Here is a 22187-nt window from a genome sequence, read left to right on the forward strand (position 1 = left end):
CAAAACCCATTCACCCTTCAACAGCCCCATCTGACCTGTGCACAAATCTTAAGGAGAATGGAGATTGACTGTGGACTATCGTGCTTTGAATGAAGTGACTTCACCATTGAGTGCTGCTGTGCCACACATGTTGGAGCTCCAGTACAAGCTGGAGTCCAAGGCAGCTAAGTTGTATGCCACCACTTGTTGCATATAGGCAAAAACCTTATAAAAGAAAAGCTTTATAAAACCAGGGCTTAGGCCTTTTACTGCGGCTAAGTGCAGCTAAGCAGCTGGCTAAGTTCCCATGTGAAAGAATTATAGGAATGAAAATCAGTTTGCGTAACAATCTATTCTTGTGAAGAAAATAAGTTGCACCTGCAAAAAAATCTATCCCATGAGAATACACAAAGAAAAAATGTAAACAACTGTGTAAAGAGAGTCTTAGCACGGACACACACCAGCACCTTCTAACCAATTAATTGAGTGGCAAGAAAGTTACTAACCAATTAAACATGATGTCTTTGAAAAATGCATAAAAATGAGCTATGTGTATAGAGAATTGGCTTTTCTGCATGAAGAAACAAGAGTCCCGTCTGTTTATATTGCGACAACCACTGACAATTCCAATGCATTTTTTCTCCATTCCTTTGGCAGCAGAAAGCAGGCCTCAGTTTACCATCACCCAGAGGGGCATACAGTACACCTGGAACTGATTGCCCCAGGGGTGGAAACACAGTCCCACCATCTGCCATTGAAACAGAGTGGAAATTTACCAGGGTGGAAATCCATTTCGGATTTAGGTGAAATGTGCTGTTTAAAAAAACTGCCTCAGCTGAAGGAAAAATGCGAGAGAGAGATAAGAGGGACCCCTTGAACTTTGAAACAGATGAAAACCAAAGATGAGGCTGCAGGAGACAGGGCAAGACGACCCAGGAGTTGTTTCTGTACTTTCTGATAAAAAACTAGCTGCAAGTGTGACGGGAAACCAGTAAAATTAATATGTATGAACCTATTGCGAAATTCTATGCATATGTACCAGTAAGGTGGATAAAAAAGGATGGAGAGTTCTCAGGGGTGCGCATGTCCTTTACGGGGAACAATCCCCACATGCGTCGAGCGCTGTAATAAACATACCGGCTTTACAACTTTTACAAAGTTGTGGAGTTTTTTTTCTATCCACAAATCACCATGGACTGATCCAGACTGCACTAGAAACGGGTGAGGCTCCAGAACATCTGCAGTACATCGATGACATCATTGTGTGGGGGAAGACGGCAGCAGAAGTGTTTGAGAAAGGAGAGAAAATCATCCAGATTCTCCTGAAAGCCAGTTTCGCCATCAAGAAGAGCAAAGTTAAGGGACCTGCCTGTCACCGACATGTTTTATGAAAAATCCTTTACTTAGGATTTTTTCCTCTCCTGAGAGCTGAGAAGCCTCAGGAACAAACTGTAAACAATTCTTATCTGCTGCTGTGGAATGCAACAGGCGAGGTCTGTGATTGGCCCCGTTAGACTGTTTGCAATTAAGAGCCTATCACAGAAAACCTCTCCGGCCGTCTCGGGCTGGGAGTTTACACATTCTTTTCTATTCTTAGCATAGCCTTGGTAGTGAAATCTTTCTCTTTATTCTTTTAGTATAGTTTTTATATCTTATATATCATATCATAATAAATCAAGCCTTCTGATGCATGGAGTCAACTGTCTCGTCTCTTCCCTCATCCTGGGACCCCAGAAAACCATGTAACACCGGCCCAAGAAATCCAGGTCCTGGGAGTAAAGTGGCAAGATGGAAGGCATCAGATTCCCAACAATGTCATCAATAAGATCACAGCAATGTCTCCACCAACCAACAAGAAAGAAACGTAAGCTTTCTTAGGTGCCATAGGCTTTTGGAGAATGCATATTCCTGAGTACAGCCAGATTGAGAGCCCTCTCTACCTGGTCACCCGCAAGAAGAACACTTTCCAGTGGGGCCCTGAACAGCAACAAGCCTTTGCCCAGATCACGCGATTGCTCCTGCGGTAGCCCTTGGCCCAGTCAGGACAGGATCAGACGTGAAGAACTATGGGGTTCGGCTGTCCGTCTCTGCTCCCACACAGGCTTAGGATGGTTCTTGCACGCTGGGCCTCAAAAGATGAGTCTGGACTCTAGGTTTTTTCGGTCTTCAGAATTGTTTATTGTTTCTTATCTACAAAGTCCCTTCTCTGCCCAATCTGGATCTGACCAGCATGGCAGCCAAAGGCACTCTGACCACCCCCAAGGCGGTCGCATTTTTTATAACAAAAACTACGTATATCATATTTACTTTTTATCCCCAATACCTATCACCCTCGTCACCAAGTACACCCTCACCCCAGACCAATCCACAAGTGCCAACACCACAACAGAAGATGGATGACAAGAAGAAGAAAGAAGAGCCTGGTGACATGCCCTGATTCCTCCATCTTGTCTCCACAACCCCCCTGTACCAAAACCCCAAAATCTGTGATTTACCCTGTAATTATGTCTTCCCTTCACCATTCACACCCAAGTGATTCTCACAGGTTCCATCTCCTCATACATCGGTGGCACATCCCTAGATGGATCAAAATCAAGCCACCAAGTGCTTTTGGCAACTTTCCAAGGCTCCCGAGCCCCCCAAGGGTTCTCTCGGTAGCTCTGGACATCAGGAGTGATGTGCTGAGTTCCCACAAAGAACATGCTCTACTCTGCAGCCAGGAGCCATGGTCTGTCCCGGAGCCTTTGGCAGAAGCTGCTTGGGGAGACTTGAGGTCAACCACTAGGATTTTGGAATGAAGCTATAGAGGGTCTGAAGCCAGCTACACTCCCAACAGAGAAAGAAATTTTAGCAGCCTATGAAAGAGTCCAAGCCACCTCAGATGTAATAGGCACTGAAACACAACTCCGTCTAGCACCCTGACTACCAGAGCTGGGGTGACTATTCAAAGCAAAGGTTCCCTCTACCCACCATGCCATCAATGCCACATGGAGCAAGTGGATTGCTCTTGCCAGACAGCTCACCCATATTGGAAAATTAAATCACCCTGGGATTTTGAAGACAATTAAAAATTGGCCTGAAAATGAACACGGGGGGGTGGATAATGTTGAGGGTTAGGTTGCTTTCCTTTGGTTCCTTTTAACTTATAGAATTTTTTCCCATAACTTGCTAGGAAACACTAACAACTGGGTACTTAAGAAAAAACAAAGGAAGTGCTGGGGGGCGCGGGGCGGGGGGGGGGGGGGGGCATCTGGCTGCACTTCTCTTATCTGGGAGTTTCTCTCAGAGGGGCAGAGATATCCGAGAATTGGGCAGGTAAAAGACAGGACTGGGGCAGCTGCTAGCTCTCTCTCGGCCTCAGAAGAGGACGGTCGAAGCCGCTGCTTGGGGAAGGGAATTTGCTGCCGTCGCGAGAGCCCAGCCTGGAGTTGCTGCTTCTGCCATGGATTGAGCCTCTGCTTGTCAGAGCAGCCACTGGACTGGAACCTTATTAACACCTACCTCACTAAAAGAGGGACCTATCACCATCTGCTTGGGTGCCCAGGACCCTGAGCTCGCTTCTCCCTGCCCTTCTGGGAGCCAGGTCACTGCTGCCCTAGCCCCGCTTCTTTGGCACTGCTCTGAGTTTTTGTTGCACTGTAACCCTGCACCCCTTGCCTGCCGAGACATCCTACCAGCCTAGCTTGCTGCTTCTGAGAGTCCAGCTGGGGCACTGGGATTGACTGCCCCACGGGGTTTTGTGAAGCAAAGCCTCTCTTCCATCCCTTCCCATCTTGGTCAAGCCGCTGTGAGAAACAACTGCTCACTTTTAAAATTTTTAAGGTTTGTTAAACCTTAAGAAAAAAATACAGCAAAAGGACTAAATGAGGAAAAATTACAGCATTGGGACCCCCCATGACTACTGGCCACATGCTCCTCTACAAAATGGATGCTCTGCCTTTTATATCCTTTGCGCCTCCCAAAGTTTTGTCAGTCAACTCTTTCTCCGCTGTCCATTGGTGGACATTACTTTCTTATATCTCGATTGGAGGTTAGGTGTTGTTACACTGTGCCTCTTGGTAATAAGCTGGCCTTGTCTAAATGCCCTGAAGGCTGAGGCTATTACAAGGGGGAGGGGAAAGAGGACTATGGGGGGGACATATTACAATAACATCACTATACATTTTATCATCTACATAATATCTATCTCTTAATTGTGAGACCCACCTATTATACTACTCATCTATAACACCGCCATTACCAGTACCCCCCTGCAGCTGTGGGGGAATCATTGCACCTGCCCACTGGGAGCCACCAGCGCCCCTGCTGGCTGTGACCATCACTACACCAAAGGGGAAAATGGCTGCAGCCAAGAAGACCGTTACTGGGTTTGTGGTTTTGTTTGTTGTTAATGCCGTAGTTGTTGTTGTTTGCTTGCTTTATTATACATACTTGTAAAGAACTGTTATTCCTATTCTCATGTCTTTGCCCGAGAGCCCCTTAATTTCAAAATTATAATGATTTGGAGGGAAAGGATTTACATTTTCCATTCCAAGGGAGGCTCCTGCCTTCCTTAGCAGACACCTGTCTTTCAAACCAAGACATGGATTTAAATTAAAATATCACTATGAAGAGGTTTGGTGTTTAGAAAAGAAATTATGTTGGCATTTTAATTGTCTTTGATGGTCTATTCACAGGTGACTGATAATTTAATCTGATGTACTGAACCGTTCTGTTTTACTCTTGAAAGCGAAGATGTATTCACAAGTCAGGTTCAATATTTGTTCGCTCCTGCTTAGTGAAGCAAAACCTTTATTGTAAAAGCAGGTGACCCCTCGTCTGGAAAGAACGATGCATCTGACTCCATGATATCAGAAGGCTAATTAATTACTTTATTATACTATATTATTCTATACTATATTACACTACATCTAAACTGAAACTGAACAGGCACTCAACTGAACAAAATCTTGTGACTGTCTCCTGACCAACTGTCAGGACACAGCTTGCAGAGATTGGTCTAGAAAACAAAACATTCACACCAGTATCCAATCAAGCAAATTCCTTCAGGTAAATAATCCTCCAACACATTCCACATGTTCCAAAACACAGGAGCAGCAAATTAGATAAGAATTGTTTTGATCTCTGTGCTTCTCCAGGAAAAACCTGAGAGAATTATGTCTCTCTCTGTTCAGAGAATGTGAATGCCACAAACCTTTTTCATTTTCACCTGTGTTAATTAGGACCGGTAATGTAAATACAATACCATCAGGGCTGGCAGGAAAATCACAGAATCAAAAAATATGCTGAGTTGGAAGGGACCCACAAGATCATCAAGTCCAACACCGTGCCCTGAACAGGACCATCCCCAACAATCACACCATATGCCTGAGAGCATTGTCCAAGCACTTCTTGAACTCTGTCAAGCTTGGTGCTGTGTCGCTCGCACGCCAGGGTCAGGGCAGGAACAGATGAGAGGCAGGATCGTAGCAAAGGCAAAGAAGTGCTTTATTCAAAAGAACCGCTCGGTTTTTATAGAGAGGTACGATAGATTCTATTCTACTGGCTAACAAACAGAAACAGCTTTCTCACGCACTGTCCTTAAAAGGAACGAAAAAACAAGGTGGAAAAACAAGGTAGAAAAACAGCACCTGCAAGTTGTTTATAGTCAACAGGTTATCACATCTTTCCAACTCCTTAAAATCTCTTACAAGCTGCTGTGAGAAACGCTTGGCGTTTCTCTCTCCCTGTCCCATGGCATCCACAGGTCCCCCTTTTAGTTTTATTTAAAAAAAAATGGAGGCGATGTTTGTAGTCCTCTGCGGGGCCCCTTGCAGAAAGGAGAACAAACACGGCTCCCGAGGTCCCTTCATCGGATGCCAATTAAAATGGCCAGAGAGATCGGGTCTTGTGATCGTCTTTTATAAAACACACCATCAGTCCAAAACCAGTCCTTTTCAAAAGGCAGGATGGAATTCAGTCCCTGCTCGTGGATGGGCCATCTGATGGATGGTCATCATCTTGGCCGCTATCTTGGTCATCTTCTTGGTTGTCGTCTTGATCATCATTCAAAGGTTGCCTGTTGGCCGCATTTCGGTTCTGCTGTCGCAAGTCAGGGTGGACACACTTCGCAGGTACCCATCGCACTCCAGTATCTGTGGAGACACATGCATACCCACAGCCCCAAGTGATAAGGTCATACGGGCCCTCCCACCTATTGGTGGGAATATCCCGTACCTGGACCTTCGCTTGAGGCAAGTGCGCCTCATCCAATGACCGCACTGAAAGAAAGTGATTCAGAATGACAGGATTCTCTGAATTCTGTGGCACTGTCAAATGGTTGATTGTGTACAATGTCTTTTCCAACCTACTATGTGGTGTTTCTCCAGGCATTCCCCTCTTCTGCTTGCCCAGTATGCTTTTTAAGGTACCGTGAGCACGCTTGACAATGGCCTGGCCCATTGTGGAGTGTGTAATACCAAGCTTGTGTGACACTCCCCACTGGCGTAGGAATTGCCTTGTCTTTTGTGAGACATAGGCAGGGCCATTGTCCCTTTTCACAGAGGAAGGTATCCCCAAGACTGCGAAAGCCATCCTACAATGGGCAATCACATCACGACTCTTTTCCCCAGTGTGAGCAGTGGTCCACGTGGCAGAGGAAAATGTGTCAATAGACACGTGCACATACTTAAGTCAGCCAAATTCAGTCACGTGAGTGACATCTGTTTGCCAAAGTTGCAAAGCCTTCAAGCCCCTCCAGCAAAGGCACAGCAAAACCATGGCTGTCAGCACAAGAGCTGACAATGTCACAAGCTTCAGTTGGCGTCAGATGAAACTGTTTCTGCAGCATATGCGCACTTTGGTGGAAAAAGTCATGTGATGTCCTGGCCTGCGCAATCACATCAGGCTGAGGCGCTACCCATGCAGGGTTAGCCAACCTATCAGCCCTGACATTACCCTCCGCTATGAAACCCGGCAAGTTGGTGTGACTCCGAATGTGTAAGACGTAATAGAGATGGACCCGAGCCTGAATCGCACTCCACAAGGCTTTCAACAACTGAAACAAAGCCACGTTGTCGACTTCCTTCAGGAGCGCACAGTCCAAACGCCCGGCCATGTCCACCACATAGGCGGAATCAGTCACCACATTCAGAGGCACCTGGGAGAATTCCTGGAAAGCCATGGCAACAGCTTTCAACTAGACCAGTTGGGCCAAACCCGACACACGGGCCTCCAGTGCTTGCCACCCAGACTCATCCTTCGAGGTAACAATGGCCTTGCCTGTTTTCCCCGAACCATCAGTGAAGACAGTGGGCCCCTCAACCGGCATCCAGCTGCTCTTCGGCAGCAACGACAAACTCGTTTTCTTTGCCAGCTGCAGCAACTTATGAGTGGGCATCTGATAAGTGATCTGCCCAGAGAAGTTCTCCAGTGCGCTCTGCAAAGGAGCACTAATGGCAAGACTCCATTCAAAATCCTCTTGCACCACAGCGAGAACACTTGCCGCTGGATCAGCAGTCATCAACGGCAAACACCGCTGATGGCATTTGACTATCAAACGAGCAAGCAGCTCGTACAACGATGGCGCCGTTTTTCTTGGCTGGTGGGGCAGAAAGACCCATTTCAGGACATGCAGGGGATCAGACCACCTATCATCCCACTGGCCAATGATGCCCATAGATAAAGATCGGGATTGGTGACAAAAACAGTGATATCAATGGAAGGATCTATTCGGTGAACTTGACGAGCAGAAACAGCCCTCTGGACCTCCTCCAGCACCCATCGCGCTGCAGGGGTTAGCTCCCAAGGCGACCTCAGGTCAGGGTCCCCCACCAGACTATCATACAGTGGGGACAACTGCTCTCTGGTCAGTCCCAAGTAAGGACGCAACCAGCTGATGACACCCATCAACTTCTGGGCATCATTCAACGTCCGAATAGAATCTGAAAACTGCACCTCCTGATGCTGAACTGTACAGTCAAGAATCTTGACCCCTAAATATTTCCAAGGAGGTTGCTGTTGGACCTTCTCCGGGGCCACCCGCAGCCCGTAAGCATGCAGGTGTCCTAGGGTGACTGTTATCCCCATTCGTGTGTATGTAATTTATGCTGGATATTATGTTCTGTGCCTTTAAGACTGGCAGAGTGAGAGTTTTGTTTTGGGCCTCCTATCAGCTACTCGGCGGGACATACAGATAGCACCAGAGCATGTTGCGGCTTCTCTGCTTTTTGCCCTGCTTTTTGCTCTCGCTCTTGCTTCTGCTTTGCTTCTGCTTTGCTTGCTCTTGCTTCTTTCCCCCCTTCTCATTAGTTACCTTAGCTAAACAGTCCAAATTCCTTTCTGGACTGTTCTTCCCCCCCCCCCCCCCCCCCCCCCCCCCGTTGGACCTGCTGACTGCTCCGGACTGGGATTCAGAACACCGAGAGAGAGAGGTTACACCTTGTGGCTGCAGCAGCTGCCTCAGCACCGGAGGGACTGACAACAGCAAACCCCCAGGAGAGACTTTTCTGAATTTGTCATCTTTCTCAGAGCAGTGGAAGAGTGGTGTCATCCGGTATTGTTCATTGTGTGTGCTGGGGGGTGCTGTGCTTGTCAAATAAACAGGTTCTTTCCACCTCTCTCCGAGGAATTCTTCCTGAACCAATTGGGGAAGGGGCCTGTGGGTTTGCTTTTGGAGAAGCCCTTTTTGGGGATTCTCTCCAAATTTGCCCTAAACCAGGACAAATCTTGGCGCCCAACGTGGGGCTCGAGAGAGAGTGGAGAGACCCTGTTTTGAGTGCATTTTGGTTACCATTATTCTGTTTCAGTGTAAAGCAGTTAATAGACATGCTTTTTGAATTCATAATGTCTATTGGGGGGAAGGCTTGCATGCATTTCTGGTCCCTAAGGTTTTTTGAGATCTTAATACCTCTATGGTCCCTTGGTTTGTTTTCTTATCCAGAAATAGCTCTTGTATTGTCTCTAATACGTAGCTTTTACAGCAGAGGGGCAGTGACCAGAGTAGCTATCCTGCTGGGCTTGGTGGTAATAGCTTGCAAGAAGTTTGTAAACATGCTGGGGTCTGCTCCAGGTGTGAATGGTTCATGGCTATGGTTATGCATCCAGATTGTTAGAGGAAGAGCAGGGGGTGAGGCTTTTCAGCCTTTGCTTTCCTTCTTCTCCTCTGAATCTGTTGCATCGCTTTTGGAGAATGTTCAGTTTCCCCTGAATGTTAAAGAGACCATCTTTCTAGTACTCAATCTGGTAAGCTTGCTCTATATAGTCTGCTGCATCTCTAGAATGAGGGCTGAGATTTCTAGACGGGCTGATGAGATCCCTGACTCAGGAATAGACCCAGGTGTGGAAAATCCTAAGTGGTGTGGGAAATGGGAGAATATGGGCCAAATCCTGAAGGAATTCTCTGACCCTATAGTCTGGGACTTTCCCCATGATCAAATTCAGAACCCAGTTGAGGTGGGGAAATATCTGAAAGAGAAGTACCAGGATGACCCTAAAGAGAAAAAGATCATTGCACTGAGCTGGGCCTTGGCATACGCTTATCGCACATTGCTAGATACGGTTGGCCAGCAGACAGAGGCAGCGGGGCAGGGAGACAAAACAGCCAAGCTAGATAGTGAGCCTAAGCCAGCAGCTAAACCAATGGCTGTAGCTACCAGCACTAGAAGTGGGAAATGCACGGGCAAGACCAATCGACCAGTGGATGATGATGAGGATGATGCAGGAGAAGGACCCTCAGCGCCTCCTGATGTAAAATCAGAAGTCAAAGCAGCAGGTGCCAGACCAGAAGCCCATATGGAGTCCTTTTCCCTGAAGGACCTCCGTGGCCTAAGGAAGGATTACACCCGGCGACCCGATGAATCCATAATTAGTTGGTTAGTCCGTCTCTGGGATGCTGCAGGTGAGGCCACAATCCTGGATGGCACTGAAGCCAGGCATTTGGGATCCCTGTCACATGATCCTGTCATCGACCAAGGAATGATGAGGGGGGTTAATCCTCACAGCCTCTGGGCACGGGTCTTGGACAGTGTTGCACAAAGATACCTGTGTGCAGATGATCTTTATATGCAGCAGACTCAGTGGAAAACCATAGAGCAAGGGATCCAACGCTTGAGAGAAATGGCAGTGGCAGAGATTATCTTCTCAGATGACGTAACAACTAGGAACCCAGACTTGGTACCATGCACGTCTGTGATGTGGCGGAAACTTGTACGACTCGGGCCACACGAATATGCTTCTGCCTTAGCCATAATGAAGCGGGATGAGAGGGATGAGACCGTGCTGGATATGGCGAAGAAGCTCCGAGCATATGCAGACGCTGTGCATGGCCCAACACATGCCAGGATCGCAGCAGTGGAAACACGTCTGCAGAAGTTAGAGGATAAGATAGAGGAGAATCACAAGAAGCTCAGGGAGGAAATTAAGGAAGACCTTCTCCAAATCTCAGCAGTACAGATCAGACGTCCTAGTGCCCAATACAGACGTTCCCCAGATGGAGAGAGAAGGTACACCCCACGAGCTGAGCTGTGGTTCTTCCTGCGTGATAGTGGAGAGAACATGAGGAGATGGGATGGGAAATCTACTGCTGCTCTGGCACGACGGGTACGTGAATTGAAGGAAGGCAGGACTCAGAGAGGGAGTTCCACCAAGAGGGAAGCAGCTCCAGTTGCCCATAGCCGAACTGCCAGATATGATGATGATATGTCTGATCCCCTTGAAGGAACATCCAAGACATATGCCCAGGGAAAGAAGGATGACCAGGCTTAGAGGGGCCCTGCCTCTAGCCAGGTAGAGGCTAGGGAAAACCGTGTTTTTTGGACTGTGTGGATTCGTTGGCCTGGCACATCTGAACCACAAGAATACAAAGCTTTGGTTGACACTGGTGCGCAGTGCACATTAATCCCATCGAGACATGTGGGGACGGAGTCTGTGTCTATTGCCGGTGTGACAGGGGGATCCCAGGATTTCACCTTGGTGGAAGCGGATGTGAGCCTGACGGGAAATGAGTGGAAGAAACACCCCATTGTGACTGGCCCGGAGGCCCCATGTATTTTGGGCATAGATTACCTTCGAAGTGGGTATTTCAAGGACCCAAAAGGACTCAGGTGGGCATTTGGGATAGCAGCTGTAGTGACTGAGGGCATCCAGCAATTGAACACTTTGCCTGGGCTGTCCGAAAACCCATCTGCAGTAGGACTTCTGAAGGGAGAAGAGCAACAGGTGCCAATTGCCACTTCCACAGTGCATCGCCGGCAGTATAGAACCACTCGAGATGCTGTGATCCCCATCCATAAGATGATCCGAGAGCTGGAGAGCCAAGGGGTGGTCAGCAAGACCCACTCACCCTTCAACAGCCCCATTTGGCCTGTGCGTAAATCGGAGGGGGAATGGAGATTGACGGTGGACTACCGTGCATTGAACGAAGTGACTCCGCCGCTGAGCGCTGCTGTGCCGGACATATTAGAGCTCCAGTACGAGCTAGAGTCCAAGGCAGCAAAGTGGTATGCCACTATTGACATTGCCAATGCATTTTTCTCCATTCCTCTGGCAGCAGAATGCAGGCCTCAGTTTGCTTTCACCTGGAGGGGAGTGCAGTACACCTGGAACCGACTGCCCCAGGGGTGGAAGCACAGTCCCACCATCTGCCATGGACTGATCCAGACTGCACTGGAAAAGGGTGAGGCTCCAGAACACCTCCAGTATATTGATGACATCATTGTGTGGGGGAACACAGCTGCGGAAGTGTTTGAGAAAGGGAAGAAAATCATCCAAATCCTCCTGGGAGCTGGTTTCGCCATTAAAAAGAGCAAAGTAAAGGGACCAGCTCGTGAGATTCAATTCCTAGGAGTGAAGTGGCAGGATGGACGGCGTCAGATCCCTACAGATGTCATTAACAAGATCACAGCTATGTCCCCACCAACCAATAAGAAGGAAACACAAGCTTTCCTAGGTGCCATAGGCTTTTGGAGAATGCACATTCCTGAGTACAGTCAGATCGTGAGCCCTCTTTACCTGGTCACCCGCAAGAAGAACAATTTCTACTGGGGCCCTGAGCAACAACAAGCTTTTGCCCAGATCAAGCAGGAGATTGCTCATGCAGTAGCCCTTGGTCCGGTCAGGACAGGACCAGATGTGAAGAACATGCTCTACTCTGCAGCCGGGAACCATGGCTTGTCCTGGAGCCTTTGGCAGAAGGTGCCTGGGGAGACTCGGGGTCGGCCACTAGGATTTTGGAGTCGAAGCTACAGAGGCTCTGAAGCCAACTATACTCCAACGGAGAAAGAAATCTTGGCTGCCTATGAAGGAGTCCAAGCTGCCTCAGAGGTGATTGGCACAGAAGCACAACTCCTCCTGGCACCCCGACTGCCGGTGCTGGGGTGGATGTTCAAAGGCAAGGTTCCTTCCACTCATCATGCCACTGACACTACATGGAGCAAGTGGATTGCCCTTATCACTCAGCGCGCCCGTATAGGTAAACTGAATCGCCCTGGGATTTTGGAGGTGATTACAACTTGGCCCGAAGGTGAAAATTTTGGTGTCACAGATGAAGAACCAGACCCAGTGACACGGGCTGAAGAGGCCCCTCCATATAACCAGCTGCCACCAGAGGAAACACGCTACGCTCTTTTCACAGACGGTTCCTGTCGCATTGTAGGGATGAACCGGAAGTGGAAAGCAGCCGTATGGAGCCCCACACGACAGGTCGCTCAAGCTACCGAAGGAGAAGGTGGATCAAGTCAACTTGCTGAACTCAAAGCTGTTCAGCTGGCCCTGGACATTGCTGAGAGAGAGAAATGGCCAAGGCTCTACCTTTACACTGATTCATGGATGGTAGCTAATGCTCTGTGGGGATGGCTGGAGAGGTGGAGAGAGGCCAATTGGCAGCGTAGGGGAAAACCAATTTGGGCTGCTGATGAGTGGAAAGACATCGCTGCTAGGGTAGGGAAGCTACCTGTCAAGGTCCGCCATGTAGATGCCCATGTCCCCAAGAGTAGAGCCAATGAGGAGCATCAACACAATGAGCAAGTAGACCGAGCTGCAAAGATAGGGGTGTCAAAGATAGACCTAGATTGGGAACACAAGGGAGAGTTATTCCTAGCTCGGTGGGCCCATGATGCCTCAGGTCACCAGGGTAGAGATGCCACCTATAAGTGGGCACGAGACCGAGGGGTGGATCTAACCATGGACAGTATTTCTCAGGTTATCCATGACTGTGAGACGTGTGCTGCCATCAAACAGGCCAAGCGAGTGAAGCCCCTGTGGTACGGTGGGCGGTGGTCCAAGTACAAGTATGGGGAGGCCTGGCAGATCGACTACATCACACTGCCCCAGACACGCCAAGGCAAGCGCTACGTGCTGACCATGGTAGAAGCCACCACGGGATGGTTGGAAACCTACCCTGTGTCTCATGCCACTGCCCGTAACACCATCCTAGGCCTTGAAAAGCAGGTCCTTTGGAGGCATGGTACCCCTGAGAGGATTGAGTCAGACAATGGGACTCATTTCAAGAACAGCCTCATCAACACCTGGGCTAGGGAACATGGTATTGAGTGGGTGTACCATATCCCCTACCATGCACCTGCTGCAGGGAAGGTAGAGAGGTACAATGGGCTACTAAAAACCCAACTGAAAGCCTTGGGTGGGGGATCCTTCAAAAATTGGGAGCAGCACTTAGCAAAGGCTACCTGGTTAGTTAACACTCGAGGTTCCACTAACCGAGCAGGTCCTGCCCAGTCTGAGTCCCTGAATATAATAGATGGAGATAAAGTCCCAGTGGTACATGTCAAAGGTTTGTTAGGGAGGACAGTGTGGATCAATTCTGCCTCAAGTACGGACAAACCCATCCGTGGGGTTGTTTTTGCTCAGGGACCAGGATGCACATGGTGGGTGATGCAGAGAGATGGAACAACACGATGTGTACCTCAGGGAGACCTGATTGTGGGGTGAGAATGAAATTGTTTGACGATATGGGGATAAGGGGTGGAATGTCCTAGGGTGACTGTTATCCCCATTTGTGTGTATGTAATTTATGCTGGATATTATGTTCTGTGCCTTTAAGACTGGCAGAGTGAGAGTTTTGTTTTGGGCCTCCTATCAGCTACTCGGCGGGACATACAGATAGCACCAGAGCATGTTGCGGCTTCTCTGCTTTTTGCTCTCGCTCTTGCTTCTGCTTTGCTTCTGCTTTGCTTGCTCTTGCTTCTTTCCCCCCTTCTCATTAGTTACCTTAGCTAAACAGTCCAAATTCCTTTCTGGACTGTTCTTCCCCCCCCCCCCCCCCCCCCCCGTTGGACCTGCTGACTGCTCCGGACTGGGATTCAGAACACCGAGAGAGAGAGGTTACACCTTGTGGCTGCAGCAGCTGCCTCAGCACCGGAGGGACTGACAACAGCAAACCCCCAGGAGAGACTTTTCTGAATTTGTCATCTTTCTCAGAGCAGTGGAAGAGTGGTGTCATCCGGTATTGTTCATTGTGTGTGCTGGGGGGTGCTGTGCTTGTCAAATAAACAGGTTCTTTCCACCTCTCTCCGAGGAATTCTTCCTGAACCAATTGGGGAAGGGGCCTGTGGGTTTGCTTTTGGAGAAGCCCTTTTTGGGGATTCTCTCCAAATTTGCCCTAAACCAGGACAGCAGGGCAGCAAACAGCTGAGGCTGTATCCTCAGCAACTCATCCTGGTTGGGCACAGCCACCAGGATGTCATCCATATAATGATAACAACACGCGTCAGGGAACTGATCGCGCACTCCGGACAAGGCCTGAGCCACATACCATTGGCAGATAATTGGCCTGTTGCGACAGTCCTGTGGCAGAACCTTCCATTGATATCTCCATGCTGGCTGGCATTGTTGACAGAAGGCACCGTAAAAGAAAACTTTGGCCTGTCATCTGGGTGTAAAGGAATGGTAAAGAAACAATCTTTCAAGTCAATGACCAAGATCACCCACCCCACATGGATCATGGTGGGCGAGGGCATACCAGGTTGCAGCGCCCCCATGCCCTCCATCACCTCATTGACTCTCCGGAGGTCCTGTAACAGCCTCCACTTCCCAGACTTCTTTCTAATCACGAAGACGGGAGTATTCCAGGGACTCATCAAAGGCTAAATGTGCCCCTGCTGCAATTGCTCCTTTACCAGTTGGTGGAGGGCGAACAACTTCTCTTCTGTCAGGGGCCACTGAGGAACCCAAATGGGTTTTTCCACCAGGCACCGTAAAGGCAGCATCGGGTATCTGTCGCCCTCCAACGCAGTGGCCCCTACCGAAAATCAGCCCCGATCCGCACCCCCCAGGCTGTCAACACATCCCGCCCCCACAGAGTGAGCGGGGTCGAGATGACATAGGGCTGAACAGCTGCCACCTGCCCACTCGCGTTGCTGATGAGAACCGTACTGGGACTCATCATGCTACGCGCTGTACCCCCCCACCCCCAACACAGGCGTCCCTACGGGGTCCAAAGGCCACATAGATGGCCACACAGAGTGGGAGATGATAGTCACGTCCGCCCCCGTGTCAATCAAACCTTGCAGCCTGATCATCCGCGGGTGGGCACCCGGTAGCTTCAAGGTACACATCATCTGGGGTCGCTGTTCGGAAATGGTCGCAGACCAGAGGGCCCGTGGCGGTCCGTCGGATTTGCGGCCACCAGTCCCATGCCATGGGTCTGCGAGGCAGTCCTGGGGACAAACGACTGAAAAAACACAAGATGAGCAATCCGAGTCCCAGCCGGGATGATGACAGAGGGAGAGGGAGCGAAAACAACAGCAAAGACCAGACCTGCCAAAGCAAAGTCAACAACTCCAGGGTGAACAAAGATCCCTTGGTGGGTGACATCAGATGTCCCCACCAACAGCGCACTCAGACCTCGTTCTCGAGGACCAAGGATGTCCAAGGGGATCTTATGTTCGCTATCAGAGTCTAAGATGACTGTGCTGGTGGTACATACATCCACTCTGGCGGAGCCGTGGGCATCGCCTGCGAGCTGGCCGGGCAGACCTGGGCTGGCGCCGAGCCCTGAGGAATCACTTTTGTCGGGGCACAATTCCTCTTTGCTCTCCCCTTTCCGTTTGCCGGGCCCGTCAAAGGCTGGCCATCGGCCCCAAAGGCTGACCTGCACTGGCTGGCAGGATGACCCACCTTATGACACCTGGCGCACAGATACTCAGGGGCCAAACCTGCCGCCTTCGGCATGCCCTGCTGCTTCTTACCCTTATTCTTGTTTTTCTTCTTGCGCCCGCCCCCCTGAGGACACCTGATCCGACCACAAAGCAACAGCCAGAGTGGACACGTCAGGACTGCCTCCGCTCGCCATCGCACAAGCCCGTGCCATTTCTACCACCAAAGCATCCCCCAGAAGAGAATGTATGATCTTCCGGCATTCAGGGTTGGAGTGGTTTCAGGCCAATCGCTTCAGAAGGGGCTCCCTGAGGCCAGGCTCCTCCACCTGTCTCTCCAAAGCAGCAATCAGCCTCTCTACAAACGGCACAAAAGGCTCACCCGACTTCTGGCATATGTCAGTAAAGTCGGGTTTCGGGGAAGCCGCCTCGATGGTCTTCACCAATGCAGCAAACCCCAGAGACTGACACTGCTGGAGAACAGCTGCATCCCAGGTGGCCTGGAAATCAGGATGGGAATAGGTGCCCTCTCCAAGCAGAGCATCAACCCCCACACCATGCCTAGGATCCTCTGGTGGCAGAAGCCTGTTGCTCGCTGCAACCTTCTCAGCCCCTTCTGTCCAAAACGTCAAAAACATCGCATATTGCAGAGGCCGAAAAAGCACCTGAGCAAGATGCTTAATATCAAAGGGACAGAGCAGGTCTGTGGCAATGAGCCGGAGAGACTGCATAACTTCCTCTGAACCAAGGCCATGCCATGAAACCTCACCCCAAAGGTCCTGAATCACCCGCCAGGCAATGACCCCGTGCTTGTCGGCCTGCCCCGAAGCCGGGAGAGGCTTGAACACAGGATGAGCCCCCACGGCACCACGGGGCAAAACGTGGCCCCCCCGAACCCCCAACAGACCCTCATCCTCAGCCTCCGAGACCCGTACTTTAACCGCGTCCCAAAAGCTGGCGGGATTGTTGGGGCGGACAGTCACTCTACAAGGAGGCAGCGTCCAAAGGTGACGAGCCGCTGCTGGCCCTCCCCCATCGTGGCGTGCCCCTGCCGGGGGACCGTCCGCCCGTCATCATCGCTGTCGGAATCCCCCCCCCGGTGCGAGAAGGGCCCCCAGCGGGTGACTGGGGGAGGCGCACCAGCAAAGGGGCCAGGATCCGAGAAACCACCCGCTGGCCGCCATCCCGGAGAGACAGCCCCAGGCTGGGACACAGGCGAACCAGCCACCGGCACCCTCGCGGCCGGAGACAGGGCAGCAGGCGGCGCAGCCGGAGCTGGCGGCCCCACCGCCACCGCAGGCTGCCCTGGCAGAGTCGTGAAAGATATCAAGTCCCCCGAAGAGGCCGCCGCGCCAGAGGAAGAAAAAGGCACCGCCCCCTCCGGATGATTTACCGTTCGGAGAGACGGCGCCGAAGCCGATGGTACCGTCGCCGCCGTCGTCTGCGCAGGCGCCGCGGGGAAGGAGGGGAACACTGGCCGGGAACACGACACCGGCTGGGGCGGGGCTCCACCCGCCAGCATCGACGATGGGCGTGGCCGGTACAGCTGCACTGGCTCCATTGGTGACGACGAAGAAGCAGGCGGAGCGACCCGTGGCGTCTTGGCAACCGCAGGGGCAGGAGCGGACCCTGCCCCCTCAGGCCGTTCGGGGGGGCGCTGCTGGGCAGGAAGCCGCGGCCCCTGCGGCTCGGGAGAGTGCCGTCCCCCAAAAGGCGGGGGGGAAGGGCGGGGCTGGCGGTGGCCCGGCGAATCCCGCGACCTCGGCGTCAGGGGTGGAGAGAGGCGGGGGGGAAAGGCAGGTACCTCTCCGGGGAAAGAAAGAGTGTCCGAGCGCGGTCAAGCCGCGCGGGCGCAACGCGCCCCCGAGGGGTCCGGCGAAGGTCCCGGGGGTCTGCCGCGCTCCGCGAAGGCAGATCGATGCAGGACACATCGGGTCACCAGATGTCGCTCGCGCGCCAGGGTCAGGGCAGGAACAGATGAGAGGCAGGATCGTAGCAAAGGCAAAGAAGAACTTTATTCAAAAGAACCGCGCGGTTTTTATACAGAGGTTCGATAGATTCTATTCTATTGGCTAACAAACAGAAACAGCTTTCTCACGCACTGTCCTTGAAAGGAACGGAAAAACAAGGTGGAAAAACAAGGTAGAAAAACAGCACCTGCAAGTTGTTTATAGTCAACAGTTTATCACATCTTTCCAACTCCTTAAAATCTCTCACAAGCCGTCGTGAGAAACGCTTGGCGTTTCTCTCTCCCTGTCCCATGGCATCCACAGTGCTGTGACCACTTCCCTGGGCAGCCTGTTCCGGTGACCAACTACCCTCTGGATGAAGAACCTTTTTATAATATCCAATTTAAACCTCCCCTGACACGGCTTCATGCCATTCCTTCAGGTCCTGTCACTGGTCATCACAGAGATCATGGCTGTTCCTCCACTTCCCCACATGAGGAACTTGGAGACTGCAGTTAGGTCTCCCCTCTGTCTCTTCTTCTCCAGGATGAACAAGCCAAGTGTTCTCAGCTGCTCCTCAGAAGGCTTCCCCTCAAAGCCCTTTACCACCACTGTTGCTACCCTAATTTCGATGCTTTCTGTCAACCAGGACTCCCAGGTCCCTTTCCATGGCACTGCTTTTCAGCATCTTGTTCCCCAGTCTGTCCATACATCCAGGGTTGCCTTGTCCTAGGTGCAGAATCTGGCACTTTCCTTTGTTAAACTTCATACACTTGGTGATTGCCCAGTCCTCTAATTTGATGATGTCTCTCTACAGGGCCTCCCTGCTTTTGAGGGAATCAATAGCTCCTCCCAGTTTTGTATCTTTCATGACTTTGCTTAGCATCCCTTTCAGTCCTGCGTTCAAGTAGTTTATAAAATGCTGAAGAGCACAGGGCCTAAGATGAAGCCCTGTGAAACCTCACTAGTGATATGCCACCAGTCTGATGTAACCCCATTCCCTATAGCTCTTTGCACCTGACCTGTGAGCCAGTTGCTCACCTATCACATGACGTGTTTATCCATCTGTGTGCTGGATAGTTTTGTCCAGAAGGATCCTGTGAGAGACAGAATCAAAAGCTTTATTCAAATCCAAAAAGTTGGCATCAACTAGCTTCCCTTGATCACCTAGCTGGGTTACCTTGTCATAAAAGGAAATCAGGTTTGATAAGCAGGACTTTCCCCTCATCAAGCTGTGCTAGCTGTGATCAATGACTACAGGTAGTTGTAGAGAGCGATAAAGTCTCCCTGAGCCTCCTGTCCTCCAGGCTAAGCACCCCCAGCTCCCTCAGCCACTTCTCATAAGGCTTGTGCTCCAGACCCTTCACCATTTTTCTTGCCCTTCTCTTGACATGTTTTAGTACTTCAATGTCCTTCTAGTAGTCAGGGGCCCAAAACTGAATGCAGTATTCAAGGTGCTGCCCCACTACTGCCAGGTACAGGGAAACAATCACTGCCCTGGTCCTCCTGGACACACTATTTTTGATACAAGCCAGGATGACATTGGCCTTCTTGGCCATCTGGGCACACACTGGCTCATGTTCAGCCAGCTGTCAACCAGTACCCCCAGGTCCCTTTCTACTGGGCAGTTTTACAGACACTCTTCTCCCAGACTGTAACCCTGCATGGTGTTGCTGTGACCAAAGGGCAGGACCCAGCACTTGGCCTTGTTAAACCTCATACAGTTGGCCTTGGCCCACTGATCCAGACTGTAGAAAAACCCTCTGTATAGCCTTCCTACCCTCCAGAAGACCAACACTCCCTCACAACTTGGTGTCATTTGCAAACTGACTGAGGGTACCCTTGATCCCCTTGTTCAGGTCATCAATGAAGACATTAAACAGGGCCAGCCCTAATACTGAGCCCTGGGGAACACTACTGGTGACCAGCTGGCAGCTGGATTTAATTTCACTCCCTACCACTCTCTGGGCCGGGTCATCTAGCCAGTTTTTTGCCTAGTGGACAGCGCACCTATCCAAAACATGAGCAGCCAGTTTTTTCAGGAGAATGCTGTGAGAAATGGCATCAAAGGCTTTACTTAAGTCCAGGTAAGCAACACCCACAGCCTTTTCCTCATCTACTAGGTGGGTCCCCTAGTCATTAAAGGAGATTCTTTTGGTTAAGCAGGACCTGCATTTTCTAAACCTATGCTAGCTGGGCTTGATTCCTTCGTGGTCCTGTACATGTTGTGTGATGATCTATTCCATAACCTTCTGGGGCACCAATGTCAGGCTCTTGTAGATGGGCATTACTGAATCATTAGGTTGGAAGAGACCTTCAAGATCATCAGGTCCAACCCATGCTCTAACACCACCTCAACTAAACCATGGCACTGAGTGCCACATCCAGACTTTTTTAAAATATGTCCAGGGACGGTGACTCCACCACCTCCTTGGGCAGACGATTCTGCTACTTTATCATTCTTTCAGTAAAAGACTTTTTCCTAACATCCAACTAAAATTTCTCTTGGGGCAGCTTAAGACTGTGTCCTCTCATTCTGTTAGTTGCTGTCTGGAGAAAGAGACCAACCCCCACCTGACTACAACCACCTTTCAGGAAGTTGTAGAGAGTGATAAGGTCACCTCTGAGTCTCCTTTTCTCCAGGCTAAACAATCCCAGCTCCCTCAGTCGTTCCTCATAGGACTTGTGTTCCAAGCCGTTCACCAGCCTTGTTGCCCTCCTTTGGATGTGTTCAAGCATATCAATGTCCCTCCTAAACTGAGGGGCCCAGAACTGGACACAGTACTCAAGGTGCAACGTCACCAGTGCCAAGTACAGGGGAAGAATTACTTCCTGGTTATGGTGGGTTAAGTGCTGGCACAATGTCCACGTACCTTCCAGAATTATTTACTCATTCCCTACTGTGAGATAGGATTAGGAGGAAGGCTTCTTCCCTCCTCACCAAATATCAATTAATGCAAAACCAGCACATTGGTTCTGCTGGTCATACTACTTCTGATACAGGCCAGGACGCTGTTGGCCTTCTTGGCCACCAGGGCACATTGCTGACTCATGTTCAGTCGGTTGTTGACCAGTACCCACAGGTCCCTTTTTGCCTGGGCACTGTCTAGCCACACCATCCCCAGCCTAGAGTGTTGCAGAGGGTTATTGTGGCCAAAATGCAGGACTCAGCACATGGACTTACTAAACTTCATCTTATTGGACTTTGCCCATCTATCCATCCAACCATTCCAGGTCTCTTTGCAGAGCCCTCCTATCCTCCAACAAATTGACACACCCTCCCAGCTTAGTGTCATCTGCAAATTTACTAATGAAAGACTCAATCCCCTCATCCATGTCATCAATAAAAATATTAAACAGAACTGGCCCCAGCACAGACCCCTGAGGGACACCATTAGTGGCTGGCTGCCAGTTGGATGCAGCACTGTTCACCAGCACTCTCTGGGCCTGGACATCCAGCCAGTTCCTAACCCAGCAAAGACTGCTCCTGTCCAAGCCGTGGACTGCCAGCTTTTCAAGGAGCATGCTGTGGGAGACAGTGTCAAAGGCTTTCCAGAAGTACAAATAGACAACATCCACAGCCTTTCCCGCATCCACCAGGCGGGTCACCTGGTCATAAAAGGAGACATGGCCTACCCCTCCTAAACCCTTGCTGGCTGGGTCTGATATCTTGGCCATCCTGTAAGTGCTGCCTAATGGCACTTTATATAAACTCTTCCATTACCTTACCTGGCACTGAGGTCAGACTAAATGGCCTATAATTTCCAGGATCCTCCTTCTTATCCTTCTCGTGAATGGGCATCACCCTTGCCAGCTTCCAGTCATCTGGAACCTCACCAGTGAGCCAGGACTGTTGGTAACTGATGGAGAGTGGCTTCATAAGCTCATCTGCCAGCTCCCTCATCACCCTGGGATGGATCCCATCTGGTCCCATAGATTTATGAACATCCAAGTGGCTCAGCAGTTTTCTGACAGCCTCTTCCTGGATAACAGGGGGACCATTCTGCTCCTTGACTCCATATACCAATCCAGGAGGACAGTTTTCCTGAGGATGAGCCATCTTCCCACTAAAGACTGAGGCAAAGAAGGCGTTAAACACCTTTGACTTCTCCCCATCTGCAGTCAGTAAATTTCTCCCGCATCCAGTAGAGAACTGGGGTTGGTCTTACAG

General features: G+C 50.5%; 1 pseudogene; it reads right to left on the reverse strand.

Moving 5' to 3' along the window:
• Positions 1-5445: 5445 nt before the first annotated feature.
• LOC127060965 (uncharacterized) overlaps positions 5446-22187 on the reverse strand; it is a 30249-nt pseudogene continuing 13507 nt past the window's right edge.

The sequence above is a fragment of the Serinus canaria genome, chromosome W, assembly GCF_022539315.1.
Source record: "Serinus canaria isolate serCan28SL12 chromosome W, serCan2020, whole genome shotgun sequence".
Lineage (NCBI taxonomy): Eukaryota > Metazoa > Chordata > Aves > Passeriformes > Fringillidae > Serinus > Serinus canaria.